At 39.5% G+C, this 25787-nt stretch overlaps 2 long non-coding RNA genes across 4 annotated transcripts in view; one reads left to right on the plus strand and one right to left on the minus strand.

The window, feature by feature from the left end:
- Positions 1-9117: 9117 nt before the first annotated feature.
- On the minus strand, positions 9118-10442 carry LOC106149037. The gene is made up of 3 exons (XR_001234937.1): positions 10258-10442; positions 9457-10078; positions 9118-9148 (listed from the first exon to the last, which is right to left on the minus strand). It is a non-coding gene; the product is annotated as an uncharacterized LOC106149037 (long non-coding RNA).
- A 68-nt stretch (positions 10443-10510) lies between these two features.
- Positions 10511-25787, plus strand: part of LOC102016306 — a 37449-nt gene continuing 22172 nt past the window's right edge. The window contains exons 1-3 of one of the 3 annotated variants that reach the window (XR_001234922.1): positions 10511-10717; positions 12066-12865; positions 24151-24340. This is a non-coding gene — a long non-coding RNA (uncharacterized LOC102016306). Of the gene's footprint in view, positions 12866-24150; positions 24341-25787 lie in introns of all 3 variants that reach the window. The other 2 variants (XR_261747.2, XR_001234923.1) reach the window with 2 other exon arrangements.

Raw genomic sequence — 25787 nt, forward strand, 5'->3', positions numbered from 1 at the left:
ATGTGCCACTCTGCATTGGAGCAGCCATGTATGGACTGAAACCTCCACAAACTGTGAGCTAAGTAAACCTTTCCTTCAATTCTGAGCATCAGGTATTTTGTCTTTACAATGAGAGAAAAGTTACTAAGACAGCATTTGCTACCAGAGAAGTGGCGTCGTTTCTGTGACTATACTTGACCATGTGGTTCAAGAGTCTTTGGAAATTTCTTGTGGGAAGAGTTTGGAAAGGTTCAGAAATGTTGCTTGAAAGAGCAGAGCTGGAATGCTTTAGACTGTTCTGTGTGGGAGATTCTGGTCAGAGCTCAGAATAGCAGAAGGCTGATAGAAATCCTGCCAGTAAAGACTGGGTTTGGGAGATTTTTGCTGGGAAAGACTGCATTCGTTGTTGGAATCTAAATGATGTGTGTTATGGCTTGGCAGAAAGTTTGTCTGCATTTTGCTTCTGTCCAGACACTTTGCCTGAGACTCAGGTTAAAGGTGGTAGACTGATTAATCTGGCAAGAGAAATTTCAAGACAGTCAAATGTTGGGGCAGTGGCACGGTTATTATTAGGGGCTTTTAGCCAGATTTATGTTGAGAATCAAGATCAAAGAACCGAGTAGGATGACTTAAAATATTGTGAGTTTGGCCAGGAAAAAAGCTCCAGTAAATCTGTGGACTGCAAAGATAGAGTTTAGGAGATCTCCACTGCTGAGAAGCGACAGGAGACTATAAAAGATGGCCTGAGGGCATCACAAGAAGCAGCAAGTCTCCACCTTTTACAACCTCAACACTGCAAAAGGGAAAGACTTTGAGAAGAAAACCTCAGAGTGCCATGTCCCTGAATGGTGGCAGTGGTTGCACTAGGTTCCAGAATGGCGGCGGCATAGAGAATTTGTTCCTCAGAATCAAGTTCAGAGTGCCCAGTGATCCTGGCACTGGACCCCTGCAGCCAAGAGAGAAGACAACCTAGCTACTGCTCCAGTTGGCAGCAGATCTTGACATCATCCATATAGTGCTGGTCTTAGGCACATGCAGAATGCAAGAGTTCTGAGGTTAAAAAAGGCTTCCACCTAGATTTCAGAGGGCCTGGGATGCCAGGAAGTATGCCCCTGAGAGGGCAGTGTGTGAAACTGTAGGTGAGAAGCCTCAAGTTCAGTGGAGAATCCAGAAGTTTGGAAAAATCAGGACCTGGTTTGTCTGAGGAAAGTGGCAAGGAGGGAGCAAAGTAGACCAAAGAGAGAAGCTCTAGGAGCTACAACCACTGGAAGTGCCACACAGGTGGAGCCACACAGAGGTCACAATTTGCCACAGATTGCCTTCAATGTTGAAAATGGAACTACAGGACTTAATCTTTGTCCTGCTGGATGTTGGACTTGCTTTGGTCTTAATGCTTTCTATCCTCCTGTTTATATCTTTTGGCACAGTAATGTTTATCTTGTACCACTGAAAGTTGGAAGTGTTTAACTTTGCATTTGTACAGGGCCTCACAGATAAGTTTGCTTTACATCTTGAAGGAGAGTTGGTACTTGGAGCTTTCAGCAGTGATGAAACAGGACTTTGGCAACTCATAGAGATGGAATCAAGTGCCTTTTTCATAAAGGGATGTGAATGAGTCTTTGGTGGGCCAGGGGTGGAATGTTATGTTTTGTGTCTAGATATCCCCTCAAAGCCTCATGCAGTCATGGGGTGGCTTCTAGAGTTTATAATTAGCCCATGGTCCAAAGCTGGCATTATGGGTGTGAGTTCCACCCACCCTGGATCAGGCAGCCTGCATACAATATAAGGGAAGGAAAGAAGCTTGCTCACTGCTGCTCCTCCCTTTTTGCTCTTGCTGCTTTTGCTGTTTTCTGTTGCCCTCTACCATGTGCCACTCTGCATTGGAGCCCGCCATGTATGGACTGAAACCTCCACAAACTGTGAGCTAAATAAACCTTTCCTTCAATTCTGAGCATCAGGTATTTTGTCTTAGCAACGAGAGAAAAGTAACTAAGAGAGTCCATAAAGTCTTTGCTTACACCTACATCTTCAAGAGTTCTACCTATTCTCTCAACCAGTAGATCTAGTGTATCTGTTTTGATATTTAGATCTTCAATCCATTTTGATTTTACTTCAGTGCATGATGATAGACATGGGTTTAATTTTAGTCTCTGGCATGTAGAAAGCCATTTTTTTCCAGCACCATTCATTAAAGAGGCTATCTTTCTTCCAGTGAATGTGTTTGACCCCTTTGTCAAAGATAAGGTGGCTGAATGCGTTTGTAGTTGTGTCTGCTTCTTTTAATCTGTTCCATTGATCCTCATGTCTGGGTTTTTTTTCCTTCCTTTTTTGGTCAGTGCCATGCTGTTTTTATCACAGTAACTCTGTAGTATAATTTCAAGTAAGGGATTGTGATGCCCCCTGCCTTGCCTTTGTTTCCAAGAATTGTTTTGGCCATTCTAGCTCTCTTCTGGTTCCAAATGAATTTTAGGCATATTTTCTCTAGTTCTGTGAGGTATACTAATGGTATGTTGATTGAGATGAAAGCAGTCTAAGAGAAAAAATTGATGGCAGTGAACTCTCACATCGGGAAAACAGGATGAGGTCATATAACCTAATGTTGAACCTCAAAGTCCTAAAAAAAAGGAGAACAAGTCAATCTCAAAGTACATGGAAGGAAATTATAAAGATCACTGTAGAAATTAATGCAATCAAGTCTAAGAAAACAATACAGAAAATAAATGAATTGAAGAGTTGGTTCTTTGAAAGATTTAATAAAATTGATAAACTCTTAGCTAACAAAAAAAGGAAAGAAAAGACTCAAATTCATGTAGTTAGGAATGGAAAGTGTGAATTCACAATGGATCTTGTGGAAATCCAGAAGATCATCAGTATCTACTTTGAGAACCTATACTACAATAAGATGGAACACAGAAGAAATGGACAGATTCCCAGATATATATGAATTATCATCCTTGAATCAAGAAGATATAAGTATTCTAAATAACCCAATATCAGCCAATGAAATTGAAAATATAATTTAAAACTAACCAACAATGAAAAAAAATTCCAGGTCCTGATGGACTCACTGCTGAATTCTATAAGAAATTTAGAAAAGATCTAACTCCATTACTTGTCAAACTTTTTAATGAAATTGAAAGAGAAGCAATACTCCCAAAGTCATTTCTGAAAACAAGTATTACCCTGATACCAAAACCAGACAAGGACCCAACCAAAAATGAGAACTATGGGCTAATCTCCCTAATGAATATAGATGCAAAAATCCTCAATAAGATACTGGCAAACAAAACACAGCACATCATTAAGATTATACACCATAACCAAGTGGGATTCATCCCAGGGATGCAGGGATGGTTCAATACACACAAATCAATAAATGTAATACACTATATTAACAGAGCCAAGGACAAAAACCATATGGTCATCTCAGTAGTTGCAGAAAAAGCACTTGACAAAGTCCAACATCTATTCATGATAAAAACCCTACAGAAAATTGGAATAGATGGTCTTCAACTCAATCTGATAAAAGCCATCTATGACAACATCACACTGAATAGACAAAAACTGAAAGCTTTCACTCTAAAATCAGGAACTAGACAAGAATGTCCACTGTCACCACTCCTATTCAATATAGTTCTGGAAACATTAGCCAGAGCAACTAGACAAGAGAAAGAAATAAAAAAAAAAAGATAGGAAGGAAGAAGTTAAATTATTATTATTTGAAATGATATGATACACTACATAGAAGACTCCAAAAATTCCACTGAAAGACTTGTAGATTTAACCAGATTCAGTAGCATAGCTGAATACCAAGTCAACACTCAGAAATCAATAGCATTCCTGTACATAAATAACAAACTCAGTGAAAGAGAAATTAGGGAAATTGTACCTTTCATAATAGCATCAAAATAAAATAAAATACTTAAGAATACATCTAACAAAGTAAAATTCTCTGCACTGAAAACTACAGTACTTTTTTTTTTTTTTTTTTTTTTTTTTTAAACTACAGTACTTTGAAAAGGGAGACCAAAGAGGATATCAGAAAATGGAAAGATATTCCTTACTCTTGGGTAGGAAGAACAAACATAGTGAAAATGCCCATACTTCTATCTGGCTTTAAATTTAGAATGTATGCATTATGGGGCATTAGGGATTTTGTACCACATTGGTAATTAAGGATTGTGAATTGCATATGTACTTTGACTTTCTATCTAAAAGTGACAAGGTGAGTTTGAATAAGAACATGGCCACGTAATCCCACTCTTGTAGTTTTGAACTTCTGCTGGAAATGCTTAGAGGAAAATAGTTAAATGTTAGACCCATTGGAAAGTAATTTCCCATCCAGTAGAGGAAATAGTTGGCAAATTGTCTTGGGATTATTCAGTGCATTAGTATCTCTTCACGGCAGTGCATTATTCTTTATTTCACTGTATCACTGCTGGATTACTTAACAAATATCATTACTTCTGAGTACTGAATGATTTACGGCAAGGGTTAATGCAGATTTCAAAATGGGAGCCCATATTCAAAGACGATAGCATATGTACTTGGGAGTTGTGGAACCAGTTAATGTAAGCACTTACACATTCACTGTATTAAAATGTGAAAGAATGTCTCCACTTCCTGGGTGATGGTGCATTCTGTGATGTCATTTAGGGATGCTGTGTTATGGGTGTTAGCCTCAATGAAGAGACAGTGTTGACTGGTATGTCAGATGGCACACACCCATAACCCCAGCATTTGGGAATCGGAGGCAGGAGAATCATGAGTTTGGGGCCAGCATGGGGAATGCAAGGCTAATCCGCACTGTGTGGGCTGATTCTGTCTCAAAAACAAAACAAAACTGTTGCATCTACACTCAGGTAAAAAAGGTAGAAAGTAAACCTTAGTGTTTCAAATCAAGAGCAAGACAATCTGAAATAAATATATGTATAAATTGCATAAAGTAAACTGGGCATAAGGAAATAACCACTGGCCAAGCAGCTCTCAGGCTGTGGGGTGCAGGTCTCAAAGCGGCTGTTCTTTGCGGGATAGGAAGCACTGCCATCCATGCTGTCTGCGTAAGAACTGAGAGCACAATGTGTCTGGTAGCGCTTCCCTGAGCTCAGGTTGAGATCAGCCTTGCCTGAGTGCTACAGGGTGAGAAAACCGGTCCGAGATCACTTGGGGACTAGTGAGGAAGTTCCGCTGCAGAATCTGAGTTTTACAATACGAGTTCACAGTGTAGAGTTGAATGACAGGGTTTTTATCTTCCAGATCTGAATCCGGGGGGGCTGTCATTTTTATGCAAGAGCCAGATTACCTTGAAAATACCCCTGCAAAACATCTTTGCAACCAGGAAAAACTGGAGTACAGCCTTCCAAAATAATATGGAGGGTGGTAGTCAGCCTGAAGGAGAAAAGTGTTTGAGCCCAAGGTAAAGAGCGATCGTAAAAGACTAAAAATTTTATTTCTTTCAAAAAGGAGAAAAATATTTGTAACCATTCCACAAGTAGGAAGAGAAACTGCACCTTCTATCTCATAATGATACCTGGAGAAGTGTAAAGGGCCTCTTTCCGTTTTCTGCCTATGTTTTTATACAACTTTTATCATCTATGCATTAAGCTTTTTTCTAGAATCGTCATGGATTTTATGTTATTATTTAATCATAATATTTACTAATCATATACATGCAGTAAAAACTGTAACAAATCATTTACTACTGAGAAATTTCAAGTACTTAACCTTAATATGACTTAGACTCGAACCAATCCTCACTAGCTTTACTGACAACTCATGCAATGTCATACTCAGCAATGACCAGGATGCTGAAAAGCATATGAAATAAAATATGAAAGTCAAATTTATTTGGATAATATGATAAAGTTTGAGAATTTGTACTTGTTGAATATTATATGGACAGCATTTCTCTAAAAGCCTGAACTTTGAAATAGATTGTATTCTCATTGTTTAATCTTTGAATTTGCATATTTTGATTTTCTGTTGGCAGAAGAAAAACATAGGATGGATTTTAAATTCTAAATTGTATAAACAATGACTACTGTATCATACTCTGGTATGCAGCTGTTATAAATTCATGTAAGGCATACCTATATATATGGAGTGCTGAAAAGTTATAAAAATAGTATTGCCAAGAAATTGTTCACATGCCAGTAAGATTAGATAAGTATAACATCTGCAATAAATAAGGAGATGATAAATACTAATAATGTGGGGTATATAATAGGAGTTTAGATTTGAAGGTATGTGGCATTCAATGCTATCATTTTTTCATAGGTGAGCTTTATTTTAGTCCAACAAGGCATATACAGCATATAAATACAAACTTTGGAGGGAAATCTTCAAAGGCTATATCAGGAACATTTATTTTACTTATAATTACCTTATATTGGCTGAGTGTGGTGGTACACACCTATAATCCCAGTACTCAGGAGGCTGAGCGAGGAAGATCATTGTGAGTTCAAGACCAGCCTGGGCTACAGGTGAGCTCAAGACCAGCCTGAACTGCATATTAAGACCTTGCCTCAAAAAGACAAAAAAATTACCTTATAAAAAGGGGTACTCGGGGCTGGGGATTTAGCTCAGCGGCAAAGCGCCTGCCTGGCAAGTGCAAGGTCGTGAGTTCGGTTCCCGGTACTGGAGAAAAGCCAAAAACAAACAAAATTAAAAAAAAAGGGGTACTCTATGCTCATTGCTGGGTATCCTCATTAAAATACTTGCTTTGTCTTCTGTTTTTTTTTTTGTTTTTTTTTTTTTGTATTTCTACAACCAACAGTAAGATACTTTGTGCATCGTAATATTTGATAAATCTGCTTTTCAGAGGAGGTCTACAGCTCTAAAACTAAAGGAACACTACATTTGAAGAGGAGGACAGTGTTCTCCAGTGAAATCACTGATTATTGGATGGGGGCAGGAAATATGTAAACTGATCTTAAAACACCTTAGGATGTCAAAAAGTAAGAAAAAACAAGATAAATCTACAGTTTTCTGTACATATTAAAGGAGTAGCCAAATCAATAGAAAGGGATCCCAGTGGCTAAATTTCAAACAATATAAGCAACAAAGCAATGTTGGCTGATAATCCAAAATATAAGATAAACACCTTGAATCCGTACTGTTGTAACTGAGTGAGGAAGTAAATAAATAAGCGAGGTGGAAGATAGCCCTGTAGCGTACCTTGACATCACTTATGTGGATGACGGCTGTGGTACATTACTGCTTCCCTGCTTTCCGTGCACAGGGGTTGCAGACAGAGGTCCCGTAAAAGAGGGAAAGTGAGTGATTCCACAGTGGAGAAAGACTTGACAAACCCTGTTCTATACAAGAGACCAAAGTCGGTGAAACACTGAAAAGTTGTAGGTTGGTAGCCTTAATTTTGTAAGTGAAACATAGTGTTTTAAAACTATTGTGGTCCTTCTAAAAAACCCCATAACTGTCTAATTGCAAATAAAATATCAGACAAATATCAGTTGAGAGACATTTTATAAAATGCCTGACCAACAGCCATCTAAATGTCAGAAATAAAGCTTGAAAAACTGTTAGTGCCAAGAGGTAGCTAAGGAGAGGCCCTGATTAAATCTAATGCTGCATCTTTGACGTGACCCTGGAACAAACAAGCAGAGGAGGTTGATTACATGTGCGTCTCACGCGTGGCTATCTGATTGCTATTAGGCCCAATTAAACTGAAGTACTGTATTTACACCTAGGTCACAAAGATTTGAGGATAGAGTCTGGTAACCAGCGTCACAGGTACCAAAATCAGACAAAGATATTATACACAAGAAGCACTGCATCAAGTCCCACTCATAAGCAGAAAAGTAGTCATTTGTAATGTAATATTAGTACGTGAAACTGAAAAACAGGAGAAAAGGATAGTGTATCATGAACAATAAGATGTATTCCAGGGATGCAATTTGGTTGACCACTCAAAATATTAGCCAGTGTAATTCGTCACATAGACCGACTGAAACAGAGGGTGGCAGGATCATTGCAAACACGAGCAGAGCTGCATGGGTAGGTTAAAGTTCCAGAAAGGACATTCATTCATTCATAGCACAACCTCTCACAAACCTGAGTGACAACGATATTCAGTCTTGTTAGATGCAGTGAGCATTTTACTGTAAACGCCAGTGCAGTAAAGCAAGTAAGGAAAAATAAAAACAAAAATATACCCATATATGCATATTGGATAACATGCACATCAATGCAGAATACCTGAAGGAAGGTACAATAAAATCTATTAAAAGAAACAAATATATTCAGTAATATGGAGTATATTATTAATACATACTTTTATCATTACATTCTATGTACAAATAATTACAAATTGAAATTGAGTTATTTATGATAGGATCAATATGCTAGAAATACTTAAAGGTAAGTGTAAAATATTTTCAATTATTGTGCACCAAAATGAAAAAATTCTGAAATAAATTAAGGAAAATTTAAATAAAATAGAGAATTTTTAAAGTATTCATGGGCTGGAAAACTCCATACAAATAGAAAGAGAGTTGTCTTCCAGAATGATTTATGGATTTAATATATTCATAATAAAAGTGCCAGTAGATTATTTTGTAGAAATTGATTAGCTGGATAAAAATTTTATGAAAATACAAATTACCCAAGAGCTAAAAATTTTGAAATGATCATGGTTTTGTATAAAGACAGACTTAAATCTAAGATAAATAATATAAAGTTGAGGAAATAACAAAGATATTAATTTCAGAAAGAGTGCCAAGGTGATTGAAAAGGGAAAAGATTGTCTTCCAACAAATTTCTGTAATATTCAGATATATGTTTTGTGACAAAAACAAATTTTACAATTTTACCTCATATCATACATAAAGGTTGACTTGAATGAACAGAGATACAAATTTGAGGGTAGACACTACAAATATTTTAAAGTAAAAAATACAAGGGGAAAATATTATTTTGTTTTCAGAAAATATTTTATATAAGGTACAGAAGCATACATCATAAAAGAAACTGAACAGGAATTCATTAAAACTTCCAAAAATCCATTCTTAAAAAGGCATGTTTAAACTCAGCATGTTGGTGCATGTCTGTAATCCTAGTACTGAGGAGGCTGAGGCAGGAGGATTGCTGTGAGTTTGAGGCTAGCCTGGGCTACAAAGTGAGTTAAGACCAGCCTGAATTGCATGAGGTGACCCTGTCTCAAAAAAAAAAAGGCATGTTTAGAGAAATAAAGCTGTAATAGAGTCTGGAAGAATATACTTACATTACATTTATGTTATGAAATACCTGTACCCAGTTGTAATAAAATATAATATAATATGTAATATAAAGTGTAATAAAGCTGAATAAGATAAATACAATCCAGTATAGTAAATACACTTAAACAGGCACCTTATGGAATATTATCATATGACAAGTAAGTAGATAAAAGCATGCCCAGCATCTTTTGTCACTGAAGAAATACAAACTAAATCACACGGAGATGCCATAGGCCCCACTCACCTGGCTACAGTTTAAATGCTGACAAGAGCAGTTGTTGGTGAGGTAGTGAATCAAGTAATATTCCTACAGAAAATGCAAAATGGCCCAAACACTTTGAAAATAAATCAGCAGTTTCCTGTAGAAGTAATCAGAACTTGTCACATGATACTTAATCTACCAGATACAATGTAAATGTCCACCAACTGGTAAATGTTTAAAACATTTACTGCATGAGAGATTAGTATTCACAAATCAAACAGAAAAGGATTACTGATGTACATGGCATTGTGCATGAATTTCAAATCCCTTATGCCAAGTAAAATAACCTATTAATAATAGACCATACCATTTGAGTCTATTTATATAAATTTTAGAAATAGCAGGCTGTCATTATAGAAGGCAGATCCACTGTCAGGATTCAGGGTTAGAGGGTGAGTGATTGATGCAAATACATGCAAGGAGCATTTGGGTTTGAGGGGATTTATATAATTTATCATTGCATTGATACTCCTCAATTAGCAAATTATATACAAAGTATAACTCAGCGAAACTCACTAAAATGTGACTGAGGCACTCACCTGCAAAGAATAACGTGTGTGAACTTCTCATTCTTCACAAAAATAAATTTGAATAAATCATAGACCTAAATGGAAAATGCAAAATTGTAAAAATCCTAGGAAACCTAGATTGTACTCGTTTGTCAATATAATACCAAAGGCTTGATCTGTTGAATGAAATAATTGATAATCTATACTTCATTAAAGTTAAAAAACATTTGATCTGTAAAATATAATCAAGGGAATGAAAAGACAAGCCACATACTAATACTAAATATCTGGCAAAGACATCCAAAGAACACTCCAAACTCTACCCCAAGAAAACGAGCAGTCTTATTTGGAAGACAACACGACATCTGAACAAACAGCTCATCAAGGAAGACGTGCAGATGGAGATAAGCACTCGAAGAGATGCTCAGCACCACCTGTCCTTGGAAAAGTGCGAGAGGAAACAACGGGAGCTACTATCGCGCAGCCGTTACAACGGTCAAAACCCAGAATCCCCTAAAGACGGTGGTGAGAGGATCTAGCGCGGCAGGAGCTCTCGTCCTGTGCAGGGGGTAGGGGCGAGAGGGGAATGCAAAGTGGTCCAGTGGTCCGGCTGCTTTGAAGACAGAGTGACAGTTTCTCACAAAATCGGAAACACTCTGTGTGACCCGGCAGTCCTGCTCTCCTGCATTTACTCGGAGGAGCTGAAAGCTCACGTTCACACAAAGCCTGAACACGTGTGTATATGGCGCCTTGAGCCATAACTGGAAAATTAGAAAGCTACCAAGATGTTCTCTACTAAGTGAATGATTGACAGTATTTCATCCAGACAGTAAAATATTTTGCAGCACTAAAAGTTAGGCTATCAACCCACGACAAAGCATAGAGGAACCTTAAAATCCATCTTAAGCCAAAGAAGGTGATAAGAAAGTTTTAGCTATTGTATGATTTCCACCAGCTTGCATTCGGTAAAAGGCAAACCTGTGGAGACCGTAACAGTTTCGGCGGTGGCCATGGGTGAAAGGTGACTGCGCGTTGAGGAGACAGCACTATTCTCTGGGATCCACTGGTGTGGATGCATCTGTCCTCAGATCTGCAGACTGTGCACCATGAAGGGAGATGGGAGCGCTCTGTCCGTGACGGTGTGACGGTACAGGCAGATGCCTTTTAGCACGCCGTGAAGGTGGCTGGGCATGTCTGGGCATAGGAGGCGAGAGCAATTTTATGGACTTTCCAGTGAATTTTGCTGCAAACTAAAAACTGTTCTGAAAATAAAGTCTATTAAAAAGAGCAAAACATAATTCACAGCTTAAACAACTAGTCATTCTGGGTTTAGGATCTACAGATACATGGAAATGAAGGAGATGTCACAACTCCAAAATTTATGCAAGAGGAGAGTAGAAATGTATGCTCCTGATGGCTTTGCCGTATGTATGTGGTCACACTATTTGAAGGCAGAATGTGAAAGACGAAGAAGCAAGGGTATTCCCTGAGCACGCTTGTTAAAAATGAAATGAACGACTACCAGAGAAAAGGAAATACTCAGGGTAGGCAATTAATCTACAAAGAAAATAGACAAAGTAAAAACAGCTAAAACCATGGCAGAAAATGGATGGAACAGAGATCAGGTGACAAGACCATAGACTTACTACAAGCTCACAGGAGTGCACACACATAGCTAAGTGTATATAAATAAGTCAAGGTCTCATGGGGCTGCTGCCGCATGCCTGTAATTCCAGCACTTGAGAGAATGAGGCAGGAGGATTGCAAGTTCAAGGTCAGCCTGGGCTACAACACATTTGAAGCCAGCTGGAATTGCATAGTTTGAATAAATATATAAAAAAAAATTCTTAACCCTAGAAACACCATAAAATATATGACAGATGGGATTTCACTGAATTAGAAACATATGTTCCTGAGAAAATTAGCTATAGTCTGTAAGAAAATACTTGAAACGCATCATTGGTACAAGTCTTGTATGTGGTACATATAAAGAACTCATTGAATTAAATCTGTGTTAATATCATTGACATCTCCACGGCTTCAGGAGTTTAAAGTTGGTTTCTCGCTCATATTCTGTATCAGATTCAGAAATGTTACTCGGGTTCTCTGGAGAAACAGCCCAGCAGGAAGACATTATTGACCGGGGATTGGATCACCAGATCACCGAAGTTGAGCAGCCTGAGATCTGCAGTTTGTAAATGGGAGACCAGGAGAGCCGAGGGTTAACAGCCTGAGCCTCCAGGCAAGGGGGACCCTAAGGCAGTTCCAGCCAGAAGTCCTGCAAGCTGAGAGGCTGAGGGGAGCTGGTGACCTAAGGCAAGGAAAACCTTAGAGTCCTGCGGGAGTCGGCCAAGAAGGAGGAGCCCCGCTCCCCATAAAGCCAATCACTTATTCCAACGGTGAATTCGGCTGAACAGCGGCCGACGCAAGGCAGCACGAGAGATTTACTCCGTCCGCCAACTGCATTGCTGACCGCATGCCCAGGTGCACCAGGAAGAGGGGACCTAGGCCTGGCGCCCGTGGCGATGGGCACGCAGCTTTAATCCGGTGGCAGCAGCTGCGCTCTGCGCGGGTGTGTGGGATTCTCCACTCCAGGCTGACGCACAGGCCCTTCCTGGGATGGAAACTGCAGGAAGGCAGTGGGAAGGCACGAGGACCGGTGAAGGATGGTCTCCGACCAAGCTTTGCTCTGAACGTAGGCGCTGGTCGCTCTTCTCAGGCTTTGTGGGCTAAGCGACGTCATGGCTGAGCTGATGTGAGCGAGGGGGAAATGAACAGCTGGATACAGCGTGCGTCCGATGAAAGCAGGCGCTTAGTCTCGGGGATGGGGTGACTGGGAACCCCAACTCACCTCATCACGTTGTCTCCACAGGCTCAGGAAGGTCAGATTTTCTAATGAATTTCAGATTTAAAGTAGATTAATTTAACTCAAAGCATCTTTATCTATGTTATTTATTTTACAAATGTGAAAAAGACCAGAAATAATAAATGATGCATTTTTAAAAAAATTATTGACAGAGATTAAGACAATATCACTTCGAATGTAAGGTAAAATCAGTAATTTACCCTTCATTGTTATTTATAGGAACCGCTAGTATTTAATAAAATATTGAACTAATTATCATTTTAATAGCAATGGGCATGTAGAAATTTGCTCCTTTGGAAAGTGTACTGAGGTCTGTTTATGAGGCGTATTTTGAGTTAGCTGCAAATCTTACTATTCTGTTTCCATAACCAGAAAACAGTATGTGGCAGAGGAAACCTCACTGTGTTCCTTCATTACTTTTCCTTTTGTCCTTTACAGCAATCTAAGTTCTCAAACACTCAGACACACACACACTTACACACACAACCCTATTCCCATGGCTTTTGTAAGGCTTGGGGTTGCACAGTTTCAAATGTAATTTTTCAGCTTCTCTTGCAGCTAGGTGTGGTCCTCGAAGTCGTGCATGGGAGCAGAATTGATGTGTACTATCATCAACCCACAGTACTCAAATGAATGCTGATTTTCCTTCATTTCCTTCTTCCGCCTTCTAATCATCTATGAAAGGACAAAGACTGAAACAGCAGCAACCTGAGACCTAGAGCAAAAAGATGAGAAGACCCAATACAGATGACAGGACCTTTATTCTGAGATCCCAGATATTCATGTCCAGTTTACTTGTCTACCTGTATGTTTGTTGGCCTATTCCCTTCCTCTAGATTATTTTTCAGGAAAGAATGCAAACAAATCTATCCTGCTTCAGCCTCTGTAATTTGGAGTCTCTTTTACAGTAGCTTAGACTGTGTATACATAACAGATAAATGATGAAGAATCTGGTATTCCTCATGTAAGACTAAAATTGGTTAATTAAATGGAACCAACTAACTGTTCAGGAGTTCCTAGCAGTAGGTCTTGGTGTTGACTATCTGTCTAACCTGCTCTAGTAGTTTTATTAACTCTGTATGCCTTTTGGTGATCTCTTTGCTATCTAACCCAGGTCATAAAATAATTATGCACAAAGATTTAATCAAATACTTGGGAGATGAATAATTTTTTAAAGTCAAAGGTTAGATTCTTTAATTATAAAAGAGAAACTTGAATTAATTTCTTCACCTTTTAGCCAAGGTCTTGGTAGTTTAGTTTGATCACTTTTCACTTTTAGAAAGCTTTCTGACCCATTCTAATTTTCTGGACTTTTTCATCCTTGTGCATGCTGAATATTGGTTATTCTTACTGTGGGAGCCTTGTAAGAATGGTAAATCTATTGGTCTTCCTTAAAATAAGAAGCATGCACTTGCTTGATTTGACAAGACCAGGGACACTGATTTTATGATTAGCAAGCAGAGGTCATCCTGTATTTGTAAACAAACCCAGTGTCTCAGAATCCCATTGTTTAAGCTCTCCAGTGGCCTAACAATGGGAATGTCTGTCTTTGAGTTAGTAATTAATTTATTCCTCACAATCATTTCTCAGTGTTTCTATGAGCCTATTTATTAGCTTATTGAATTCTCTTTGTTTCCTTTTTCTAACAACAATGGAATTATTATGAATATTTGGGTCACATTTTGCTTCAGGAAAAATATACTCTCTAAACTGAAAGCTGCTATTGTCTTCAACAAAATGCAACTTTCAAGTCAGATCTCAGGTAAAACTTCCACAGAAATAATTGAAAATTATTTCGATTATAATTTAAAGGGAGGAAAAGGAAAGGAAGGAGGTACTTGACCATCCCCAAATTTCTGTGACCTCTAAGGAAAAGGATGGCCCCGGAGAGGCAGCGATGGCCCCGGTCCAGGCGGCGACGTCTCCGTTACCCCAGTTTTTGATCGTTTCCGTCCTCACTGAGCCCATGGTGTCTGTAGCTACTTTTTGCTTTTCCATTTTTCACCTTGTGATTTATCTGCTCTTCTGGAGGACTCAGTCTGTTTACTGTAACTGTGTTTTTATTATCCTTGTCTAAGGATGACTTTATGATTATGAGTTCCCTCCGAGTCTGTCTGAAGTCTTTGTTGCCAGCACTCTGCAGCATTACTTTAAGTCATAATGTCTTACAATACACTGCTGAATAGATTGCTGTACACACAGTGCAGACATTTATTTCCTTCCCTCCTCAGATTTTAATGCAGCAATCAAATGTCATGGGGAGTGGTTTACTCAATGCCGCAAATGAAATAGATATAGATCTTCTAACTAAAATTGGCTGGTAAGAAAATTCCACAGAAACAGACATATTACACATTCATAGTTTTCCTATTCTTGCAGACCTCCAGTATTTGCATCTGTTTTGTAAACGCAAAGATAAGCCTGAGGGCTATCTGGAAACATATTGCACAACGGACACCTTAATGGGATATGAACGTGGAGCTCTCAAGTTATGCTTACAAATAATGTTATTTTCTAGACAATTTTATTTTGGGGATTTATATATATTTTTTTCTGAGTGAGTATATGGATTAAACCAAGATATGTCAATAAAAGTGCAGGGGAAATGTCTTATGGATATGAGCACATTATCTGATAAAAACTCCTATGTTGCTATTTGCTCATGTCTGGAGATAAAGATAGGACAAACCTCAGGGAAGAGGAAAGAAGTCCTGTGCATTAGCTTCTTCAGCACCCTAAGCACATACCCAATATTCCAGACTGGCACGGTGTCGATATTTCTTTGGGGATCTGCAGTTGTGTTTATGATCAGTGAGAAGTGTGTTCTTGTAAAATAATTTTGACCTTAAAAGAACTGTGCTGTTGACTTGCTTATCACTTTGCTGATACTGAGAGTGTTCATTTGCCTCTCCCAGACTGATATTTATCTATAAAATTGAGATGTGCAGAGAACAATTCCAAGCCAAAGAGTCAGGGCTGAGCACATTCCTGACCACTTTCCCCATCCCCACCCTGCTCTAAGAGGCTGTCTCATCGCAGTGTTCGAGAATATGTCCTCTGAGGTCAGACAGCTGAACAAGATTAAACACCCCCTCTGCCGAACGCCCCGGATGCACGGCCTGAGCATTCTGTGCAGAGCAAAGCGAGGATAATAATGATTCCTTTCTCAGAGGTGTTGCAGTGAAACAGGAGACAGTCTGTGATATATTGAGCATACATTAGAGGAGAAATGATGTTGCTAGGAAAGTGAACCCTAGTTCCAATCTAACAACATTTCTATTCCCCCATTGTTTGATAATTTCTCTCTGCCTGCTTTTGGCAGTGGTGATGTTACTTCTCCAGTACAGCAAACATTGTGCTTCCCTCGTACCTCAGACACATCCTAAGCTGTTTCAAGACCATTGCCTCAATAATGTTACCTTTCATTTACATTTGAGAATATTCACAGGGCTTGTATCCAGTATGGGCTTTCTGTATTGGTTGGACAGGAGACTGGAGACCTAGTATTTACGTATCTCAATGCCTATTTCACTATTTCACTAGGAATAACATCACACATAAAAATGTTGTGGTTTAGGTCTGAAATGTTCCCCAAGGTCTCACGTTTTCAGACAGGCACTTTTTAGTGGGGTCACTTGGTCATGGTGGTGATGCTCTACACTGTCTGGAGGTGAATCTGATGTGAAGAGATAGGACTTTGGGCTTGACCTGAAAAGTGTACCTTGTTCTGAGCTCTTTCCTTCACTCTTGCTGCTTCCAGGTTGCCAGAGGTTGAGCAGTTTTCCTCTGCCGTGCCCCTCCACCTTGTTGGTTCAGCCTTGGAGCCAATAAACCATGGACTGAATATTCTTAAACTGTGAACCAAGACAAACCTCTCATTTAATCTGCTGGCATTGGGTATTTAGTCTCAGTGATGCAGAAGCTGACTAATAGAAATATTTTCTGAAATTGGAAAATGATAAAACTACTTAGTTCCCATTATGTATGAGTACAGGGGAAGTATGATTACAAATAGAGTGTAATGTGATTTGCTGTGACTAACTTGAAAAAATGTGTCTTTCACACTGCAACACTGGATCAAAGCACTGGGCAGACTTGAAATAAGCTAATAGAAAATACTGCAAAATGAAAAGGACAAGTAATATGCAACACAAAAGTAATTGCTTACACTTCATTTAAATTTCTAGAAAGAGCAGAGTTTCCAAGGCAAGAATCAAAGTCAGTCTCAGCAAGGACAATATTAACCTAATGACAAATAAGGTTCATTTTCAAGTCAAGACCAAAGCCTCAAAATTAGTCTTACAAGAGTTCACACTGTGATTTTATAACTATCAAAAGAGACAGATAAAATTACTGGAGAAAGTGTCCAGGAAATTTGATATTTGGGCTGTTGAAGAGGAGGAAATTAATAAAGTGTACTAAATGTCTGTAATTAGCAAACATAAGTTTCAAGTTACTTTTTTCCCATGAGAAAATCGCCTTATCTATAATGTAAGACTGTAGCAATACTTTTTTCATTGTTAGGATGAAAACCACCATCCACTTTTAGAAAAATATGATCTAGGTAACACATGTGCAATGTGTGAAATTCAGACTGTGCCGAGCAGCATGCAATGCCGCTCCTACTCCTTCGCAACCCCGCCCACTCATTTCTTCCCGGCGGAGACCTTGGCTTAGGGTTGCTCCACTCTAGTTTCTCCCTTGGCAGGGATACCGGGCCTGGGGTCGAAGACTTGCTGGTTCACCCGTGTGATATTTCAAGCTGGAGCCAGAATTTTGCATATCAGCGTTCAGTGTTAGGGAGAGACCCTGTCCTGTGTGGCAGGGGTGGTGTCAGGCTCTCAAGGGATTGGAACAGAGCTGCTTCAGTTACAGGTATGAACAAGCATCAGGGAAGCTGTGTCATCCACTGTCTTGTGTGGAGGTCAGCCCACAAGGGATCAATCTGGAAGCAGGTAATACTTCTCTCTCAGAACCCTTACTTTGAAATTTATTTATGTGATGTTTCCTTCCTTTCCCAGCTGATGAACTTCCAGGAGCCACTTCTGAGCCTGAACTCAAATGTCATAAGCTGTTTGATTTCTGATTAACTCAGTTGTATGAATACCCCCACAAACATATAGCAGATTACACTGGGTGGTGAAAATATACTGTCAATGTTAAACTCCGAACAAGTATTACGTTAAATGACACACTGCCACTTACCCCACTCTGAATATTCCCTCAGCTTCAAACATGCTTTCCCATCATCCTTGTGACTTTCTGAAGCAGTTCAGGAAACCCTTGTTCATGCCTACGAAGTGTGATCCAGAATACGGTGAATGCCGCTGCTGAGTGCCGTTCAGTGGGAAAGCAGCCTCATGAAAACATTAGGTGTGTCCTCATCCACCTCAGCCACCAGAACTGGCGCCCTGTGACTTACGGCTGTTCCCCAAAGTGAAACGATTATGAAAGGTGAATGTCTTGATAAGATTCAGGGCACTGGGTTAACCAACTAGAGACACTCAGGAAAGAGGACTCCAGAACTGCTTCAGAAAGAGGCAAGGAGGATGACACAAGTGTGTTGCTTGGTGACTTTGTCCATTCTCGTGGTTCATAGTTTCATCTGAATGCCTCTCAGATATGTATGTACATCCCAGAACTCTTCTGTATATACAATGTCTTACTTAATTAATTCACTTGAAAATCACATTACCTTTCTGAGTCTGAAACTTGACTTAAGCTAATGTTTGTCAACAAAGGATAATTTTTCTATAGATGTCACTGTACTTTTACAAGTTAATTATTTGGTAAAATCCTCTTTGTAGTGGATTCTGTTAATTATTTCAATATGTCACTACGTTTGGCTTGAAATTACTTGAATTACTTGATTCATTCTGTTCCTTTTTACTAACATAAGCATTGACAAGCTTTGTTGATATTAGTTGTACCATTTAAGAATCTATGGAAACAGTCACCTTCTGCGTCCCCATGTGGCTTTTCTCTGAGCATGCATTCCTGGTGTCTCTGATCTTTTTATGAAGGCACCTGACACATGGCAGAGGGCCTCACTCTCGTCGTCACATTCAACCTTAATCGTCTTTCTAGAAGCCCTGTCTCCAAACACAATCACATTAGGCTTACAGCTTTATCATACACATTTTGAAGAGATGTGATTTCATCCATAGACTCCCAATTTATAGTGGTGTTCCAAGTGAGGGTAGAGTTGTGTGGATTCTTCTCTCTAACTTTTTTTTTTTTCCTGGTACCGGGAATCGAACTCACGACCTCGCGCTTGCCAGGCAGGCGCTGTGCTGCTGAGCTAAATCCCCAGCCCTTCTTCTCTCTAACTTTGTAATTGAACCCTAAGTTCTTGCTGCAGCGCTTATATTTGGTGGTCTGTAGGGCTGTAGTTGAATCCACCAGTGTGGTTAAGGGAAATCCAGCTAGTAGGCTCTCTAATTGCTGTATAGTTTTGCAGAGTTCCTTGGGGTATAACTCGCCCCACAATCTGATCAAATTCAACTTTTGCTCCTTCACAAGGTTTACTTTCTGAGGTCAGGCTTTGGGTTGTATTCTTTCCCTGCGAGGATTGTTCAAAGCTATCTCTTTCCTGGTTTTCTTTGGTAAAGTAATTGATCTACCTTTCTCTTAATTGCTTACCACAATAGTTTCTGAAAGTACCTTCAAGCTGGACTTATCCACACTTTGCTCCAAGGAAAGTTACTTTGGAGAGAACTTGGAGCTACCTAGTTCTTTGGGATGCTTCTGCCCCTGGACCAAGCCCCTGAATCATTACTCTAGAGCTAGGAGCATGGGTATTGGCTCGCTTCTCTTGGAGTGACACTCCTGCTTGGTGAACTCAGCCCAGGGCAGAGGCATTAGTTCCGGATTTCCTCCACTCCCTCATCTAGAATGTATCTTCCATCCTCAGTGAGACAAGCGTGAGCAACTAAGCTCAGTGTTGTCATCTTGTGCAGTCAGGGGGAGGACCCCCAGCTCACACGTGAGAGCTGAGAGGAGGAAGGAGCCTCACTTCCGGGACACCCACCTCTGGAATGTAACATGGCAGCATGGGGCTGGGGAGAGGTAGAACTGCTACCTCCCTCAGGACAGAGGAGCCCTCGATCCGGCTACAGGGAGACAGAGCTCCATCTTCTCAGTGCCACGCAGCCTGGAGCGGTGCTCCCACCATGCTGGCTTTGTGTGGAGGAGAGGAGGTTTCCATGGCTCCAGTGCAGAAGATCCCTGATGTGCTTGCTTCTGTTGGGTCAGTTTTCTTGAATATATGCACACATTTGCTCTGTTCCCTTTGGAAAATGTCTAGTCTTTAAGTGGATGTTTTCCACTGAAGTTTCATGTTTAATGATTTTCGCCAGTGTGGTTCTTCTCTGATGACCATCCTGATGCACCCCCGCACTGGGAATGGGTTCAGTATGCAGTGGTCCCCCCGGCCACCTGGAGGGGCTGGAAGTGTCCGACCTCTCATTCCTGCTCATATTTTTATTTCACTTACTGTTCAAATGTTAGTAGTTTTTATGGTTCTCCTGACATAAGACTGAGAATTGAATATCATTTTCTAGGAGGAACAACACTGTGGAATACAACCCCGACTTTGGTACTTGGGATTTTCTTCTCTTTCAGTGTTACCCTTTTCCTTAACATTCAAATTAAATGATCTTATCTTTAATTCCACACACTGTAAGAAGCATAACCATTTTCTTCCATCTTCTTGACATCTTGAAATGCTTGGAGTTCCACACGTTTTGAAGGGATTCTAATTTTTAGAGACATGTCTGACTTCTTTGGGGGGGGTATTTAAAAGACTTCACTGTCTCACTGTCCTCTTTCATTTTTTCTCCTTTCCACTGTATATATTGCTTTTCTCATGTTAGATGTTATTCCTATGTTTCACTAAAACATCTCTCACCCAAAGCTAGGGGTGTGCTTGTGTGTGTGCATGGTGGGCTCGGGATCACCTCCCACCTCAGGATCTCCATGTCCTCATTCCAAACACCTGTGAATGGGTTACTTCCATTGCCAACAGCCTTTGCTTATGTTCTTTTGCATTAAGGATGTTGAGGTGACGTGATCACCTTGGGTTACTAGGATGGGATGATGTAATCACAAGGTCCTTATAAAAGGAAGGCGTCTGAGTTAGTACTGGAGAAGCAACATGGAGATGAAGCTGGAGACTGCTGTGCTCACAAGTCAAATGCCAGCAGCTTTGAGAAGACAAGTGAAGCAAGAAATAGATTTTCCTCTAGAACCTCCAAAAAAGGTCAGTCTTGTGGGCAGCCTTGCTTTTATTTCACACCACTCATGTCAGACTTCTGGTTGCAGTAACTATCAGAAAAGGGTTTGTGGTGGTGTTTCAACTGACTGAATTGGTGGTAGTTTGTTCCAGCAGCCACAGGAAAAGCCACAGTGCAGCACACTTCTCCTGGGGCTGAGATGAGGGAGCAGCAGGGCAGCTGCTCAGCCAGACCGCTGCGCACACCGGGGGACGTCCCCCGAAGCTGACCGCTCGCCCAGCAGTGGCTGCCCTTGCTCTGAGACCTTCCCCTGGCAGCCCCAGCCTTCTTTCCTTCAGAGGGGTTTTTCCGTCCTATCTTATACTTTTCCAGCTCTTTCCGTGACTGCCTGATGGAGTCCCTAAAGTCCTGGTAACTTGTTTTCTGGGAGAATTTAGCGACAGTATCTATCATCCACTTGGACTGTGCCAACTTCCTAAACCACCAGTTGGGATCCAGCCTTAAGGTCGTGTTTGTCCTCAGAGGTAGAAGCACAGATTTCTTTTTAAATCAAAGACCAAGATTTTATTTCTCATGAGATACAAGTAAATGCCCTACTGTTTCTTTTCTGCTGTGTAAACTCAGGTTCCTCATTTCCACTCACTTATTAGATTTCCACCTTCCTCACACTCTGTCCCTCACTGTCTTCATTCACATTGTGTTCCTCTGACTTTAAACCCCGGTCATGTAGTCAGTCCATGCATCGTGCTAACAATCCTTTGTGTCAATGGGCATTTTTTTCTCTAAAAGTTAATATTGTGTCAAAACATTTTATCAGTTATCGGGGTCCTGCCATATACACATACTTGCACAAATGGCTTATCTATCACATCACTTAATTGTCACAAAAACTTACTAGTTACTACTTCTCCCATTTTATTGCTGAGTAGAATATCAGTATTTATAAAATAGAATTTTATTCTTCTGAATTATTTCTTTTCTGTATAATTGCCTTAAGCCGCTTGAGATGTATAAAGTAGTATGAGTCTGTTTTATTTTTCTGGGTGGAATAATCTCTCTTTCAAGGAAGATAACAGTTTGGACTTTTGGTTAACTTTGTAAAGTACTTTTATAGTGTTTAGGAATGCCTCAGAGATTTCCAAGTGGAACAAATAACAAATATCCCTGAAAGTGGGGCAGAGAAAGTTGCAGGGAGAAATTATGACATTAATTTGAGGTGAGATGAAATGCAGACAGACACGAACTCCCAGTGACTGGTTACACATATTAGTCACTCAATGCTTTTAAATGGGTTAATGTTCTAGAAACAGGTGTTCTTGTGCTCTGAAAGCTGCTTGCATTCGCAGTTAGGTTTGGCAGTAGATGAGTGAAGCAAAGAAATGCAATCTTTAGGAGTGGGTTTGTAGGAGGATTGTCTCTTTAACCTGGTAGAGGTCTGTCTGTTGCTTAAGAAAAAGAAATGCTTCCTTGCAAAGTGGAAGACAGGTATATCACATTTGCTTAAACAAGGATGAATTAACATTTACAAAATAACATTAAGCATGAGACAAGGCTTCACTTAGGTATTTCCCCATGCCTGCATCTTCTTGAAGGAGTAAAGACATCACATCACAGTAACGCACACACTCTCATGTACAGCGGCACAACTCATAATAGCTAAATCTTGGAAGCAGCCCATATGTCCACCAAGAAATGAATGGATAAAGAAAATATGATATTTTGAGTATTGCTTTGCCACAAAGAAAGGTAAACATAGTGACTTGTAAGAAAATGTATGCACCTTGAGTCTATGCTAAAGGAAATCCATCAGATCAACAAACTTAAATATCACATAGTTTCTCTTATATGAGAAACCTAAGATATAAATAAATTAAAGAATAAAATAAAAGACAGATAATAAGAAACAGGAGATATTTTGTAAATGAAGATACCAAGAGCTGAAGGGAGGAGAGGGAAAGGAGAAGGAGTAAAAGGGGAGAGGAAGGAGAAGTAGAAAGATTTAGATGTGTTATGTTCATGTATGTATCAACTCCCCACAATGAATGTAATCATACAGTAATCATGTACTAATAAAAAAAAATCTTCCTTTAAAGGATTTTAAGCACAGTAGAGATCAAGTTTGTGGTAAAACTTTCATGGCAATGATTTCATTTCTTGGAAAAGATAAACCTCAAATTTTGTGCTTTTATTTCTATTAAACATGTCTAATATCAAAACCCAGTCATTGCTTTCCTTAGTTATACTGACTTGTTTTGTAAGTTTGAAATTTATCCATAAGAAATTGCTTTAGGTGATATGTTTTCTTAATCTTATACAAATGTGTTCAAAATTTGTAGTTAGCTTGGATTTATCTCTGCTTGAAATACATTGTAAGGGTCAGAACACTATTTAATTTTTAAAAAATATATGTGTTGACTTAGCTGGATGTGTGTGTATTTTTCAAGCTTTCATTTAATCGATTAATTAGTTTGTACTTGGTGGGACAAGAGCAAGTCTGAGCCATGAGATGCTCTTCCAGTTTTATGCTCCTGTGTTCTGGGGGAGAAGGTGGCTGAATAGCTGCTATCAAGGAGATGTGATGGATGAAACATTCTTGGGCAAAAAGTTGTATTCATAAGGAGAATTGTTGTCCCATTTCCCTTCCCGCCCTGTGTTATTGACGTATCTTGCCTTCTTTCTGCAGAAGTCCCCGTTCTTTCTTAAAAACTTTCATGGGTCCTCCTGTATTATTTGTTCTTTCACCTTTCTTAAATCATGTTGAGTTTCTGGTGATCTGAACACTTAAGTAGCATGTCACAGGATCTCTTGCTTGGCTATTTCAGTGGACTGTGAGCGCCCTAATCCATAGAATTGTTCTGGATTCCTTTTGAGTCTCCAGTTCCTAGGATGGTCTTTAGCCATTGTAAGACTTTTGAGAATATTTTTAAATGAAGAAATGTTTGGATGAATTCAAACTCTGAAAATGTCTATGATACCTGGACGTTGTGGTACCTTATACACATAACTAGCTGTACAATAAAGAGAAATAAAAAAGGATCAATTACATTTTCTTTCTCAAAACCAACAGGAATCATTTTTCAGAAGAGTCTCCACATCAGCTTGGAAGCCAGGATGTTTCCATATAACAGAAATGCATTCTGGGGACAGAGAAAATAGAAATTCTTGCCTTCAGTCTCTCGATAGATGCTTTACATCAGTGATATTACATGAAGAGCATTTAGAAAGTCGGCTTCAGTGACTGCTGCTGTGGTTTGCAGGTATTGTCCCTTCAAAATTCATATGTTGGAACATAAACCCTGGGAAAATGGTATTAAGAGGAGGACCCCTTGTGATGTGGTTAGACTATAAGGCCTCCACCCTCATAGATGGTATTTATGACCCTCTAGAAGATGCTTCAGAGACCATCCATCTCTTGTGCTGCCTCCCAGGTTTCTGCTCTGGAGGCAGTGTTCATCTCCTTTTGCTCCTGTACCAGGCAAGGACTGCTCACACAGGGCACCATGTTGGAAATAGACACTGCTTGCCAAATGACAGACATCTGATGCTTGATACTGAATTAAGTCCAAAACCACAACTGTGAGAACTAAATTCCCTTTATTTATAGACAGTGGAGTCTCAGGCATGCTGTTACAGTACCACCATGAGGCTAAGACAACACAGACTCTTCTCAGTGGATCCAGGAAGGATGGGCTCTCAGGAGCGCCTGGAGTTGGATTTGACTGCAGTTCTTTTTCCTGTGCTCTGCATCCCTGTGAAGTGAAACTTGTCTCTAGGCAACTAAAATTCAAGGAAAAGATGATTTGTTGAGTTTTATGCCACTTTATTGTCACTCTGTGGCTCTTATTATTCATCTTTAACTCAAATTTCTTTACATTTACAGTACATTTCACCACTTGAGTATAAAGGGCAAAATTCACTTTATTGCACACAATTTCCTGACTGGTCATAGAAGCGTTAAGTGGGTATTTTCCCAATGTGTGAGGTGCACCCTGCTTTTCTAATTGGGTGTTTCTGAGGGATTTTGCCTATATTTTCTGAATTGAATCAAAACTTAACAGAAAGTAGAATTGTGAGGGCCTTTCATTTGGCCTTAGCATAATTATTTTATTCTAAAGAAAGAGAATGAGCATTGGAAGACCTGTAGCAGACCAAACAAATGTTAAAAGTTAATTTGATAATGAGGCCAGTATGACTTGTAAAGTAGCATTTTTAAAGAAGTTTACAGTGTGAAATTAGGAGAGACGTAGAACACAAAAATATGGAAGGAAAAAGTTAGATAAGTTTTATGAAAACAATTTTATAAGCAAACATTCTGTTCTCTGTTAACAGGTCACTCTTAAGACTGTAGCTAAAAAAGTTTACTTTCCTATTTCAAAGGGCTTAAGAATATAAATACTGAACAGATATTTCTCCAAAGGTACACAAATGTCCAGTAAATGAATAGAAAGATGTCCAGCAGTCTTGCACTTCCTTAATGGGAAATTTGCTTAGATGAATTGCAGACTAGAGAATTTTTAAAAAAGGAAATGAAAGAAAAGGAAGACAGTTAGGATGTTCCAGCTTGTACCACTAGGATGGGTATGTTTTGAAATGGGAGACAAATTAACCAGCATTGGTGAGATTGCGTGGGAACCGGAACACTTATATTGCTGGCAGTAGGGTTTCAGCCTCTGAAGTTCGGTGATTCCTCAAAAAATGAAACAA

The sequence above is a fragment of the Chinchilla lanigera genome, unplaced genomic scaffold (assembly GCF_000276665.1).
Source record: "Chinchilla lanigera isolate Chin_1 unplaced genomic scaffold, ChiLan1.0 scaffold00035, whole genome shotgun sequence".
NCBI lineage: Eukaryota > Metazoa > Chordata > Mammalia > Rodentia > Chinchillidae > Chinchilla > Chinchilla lanigera.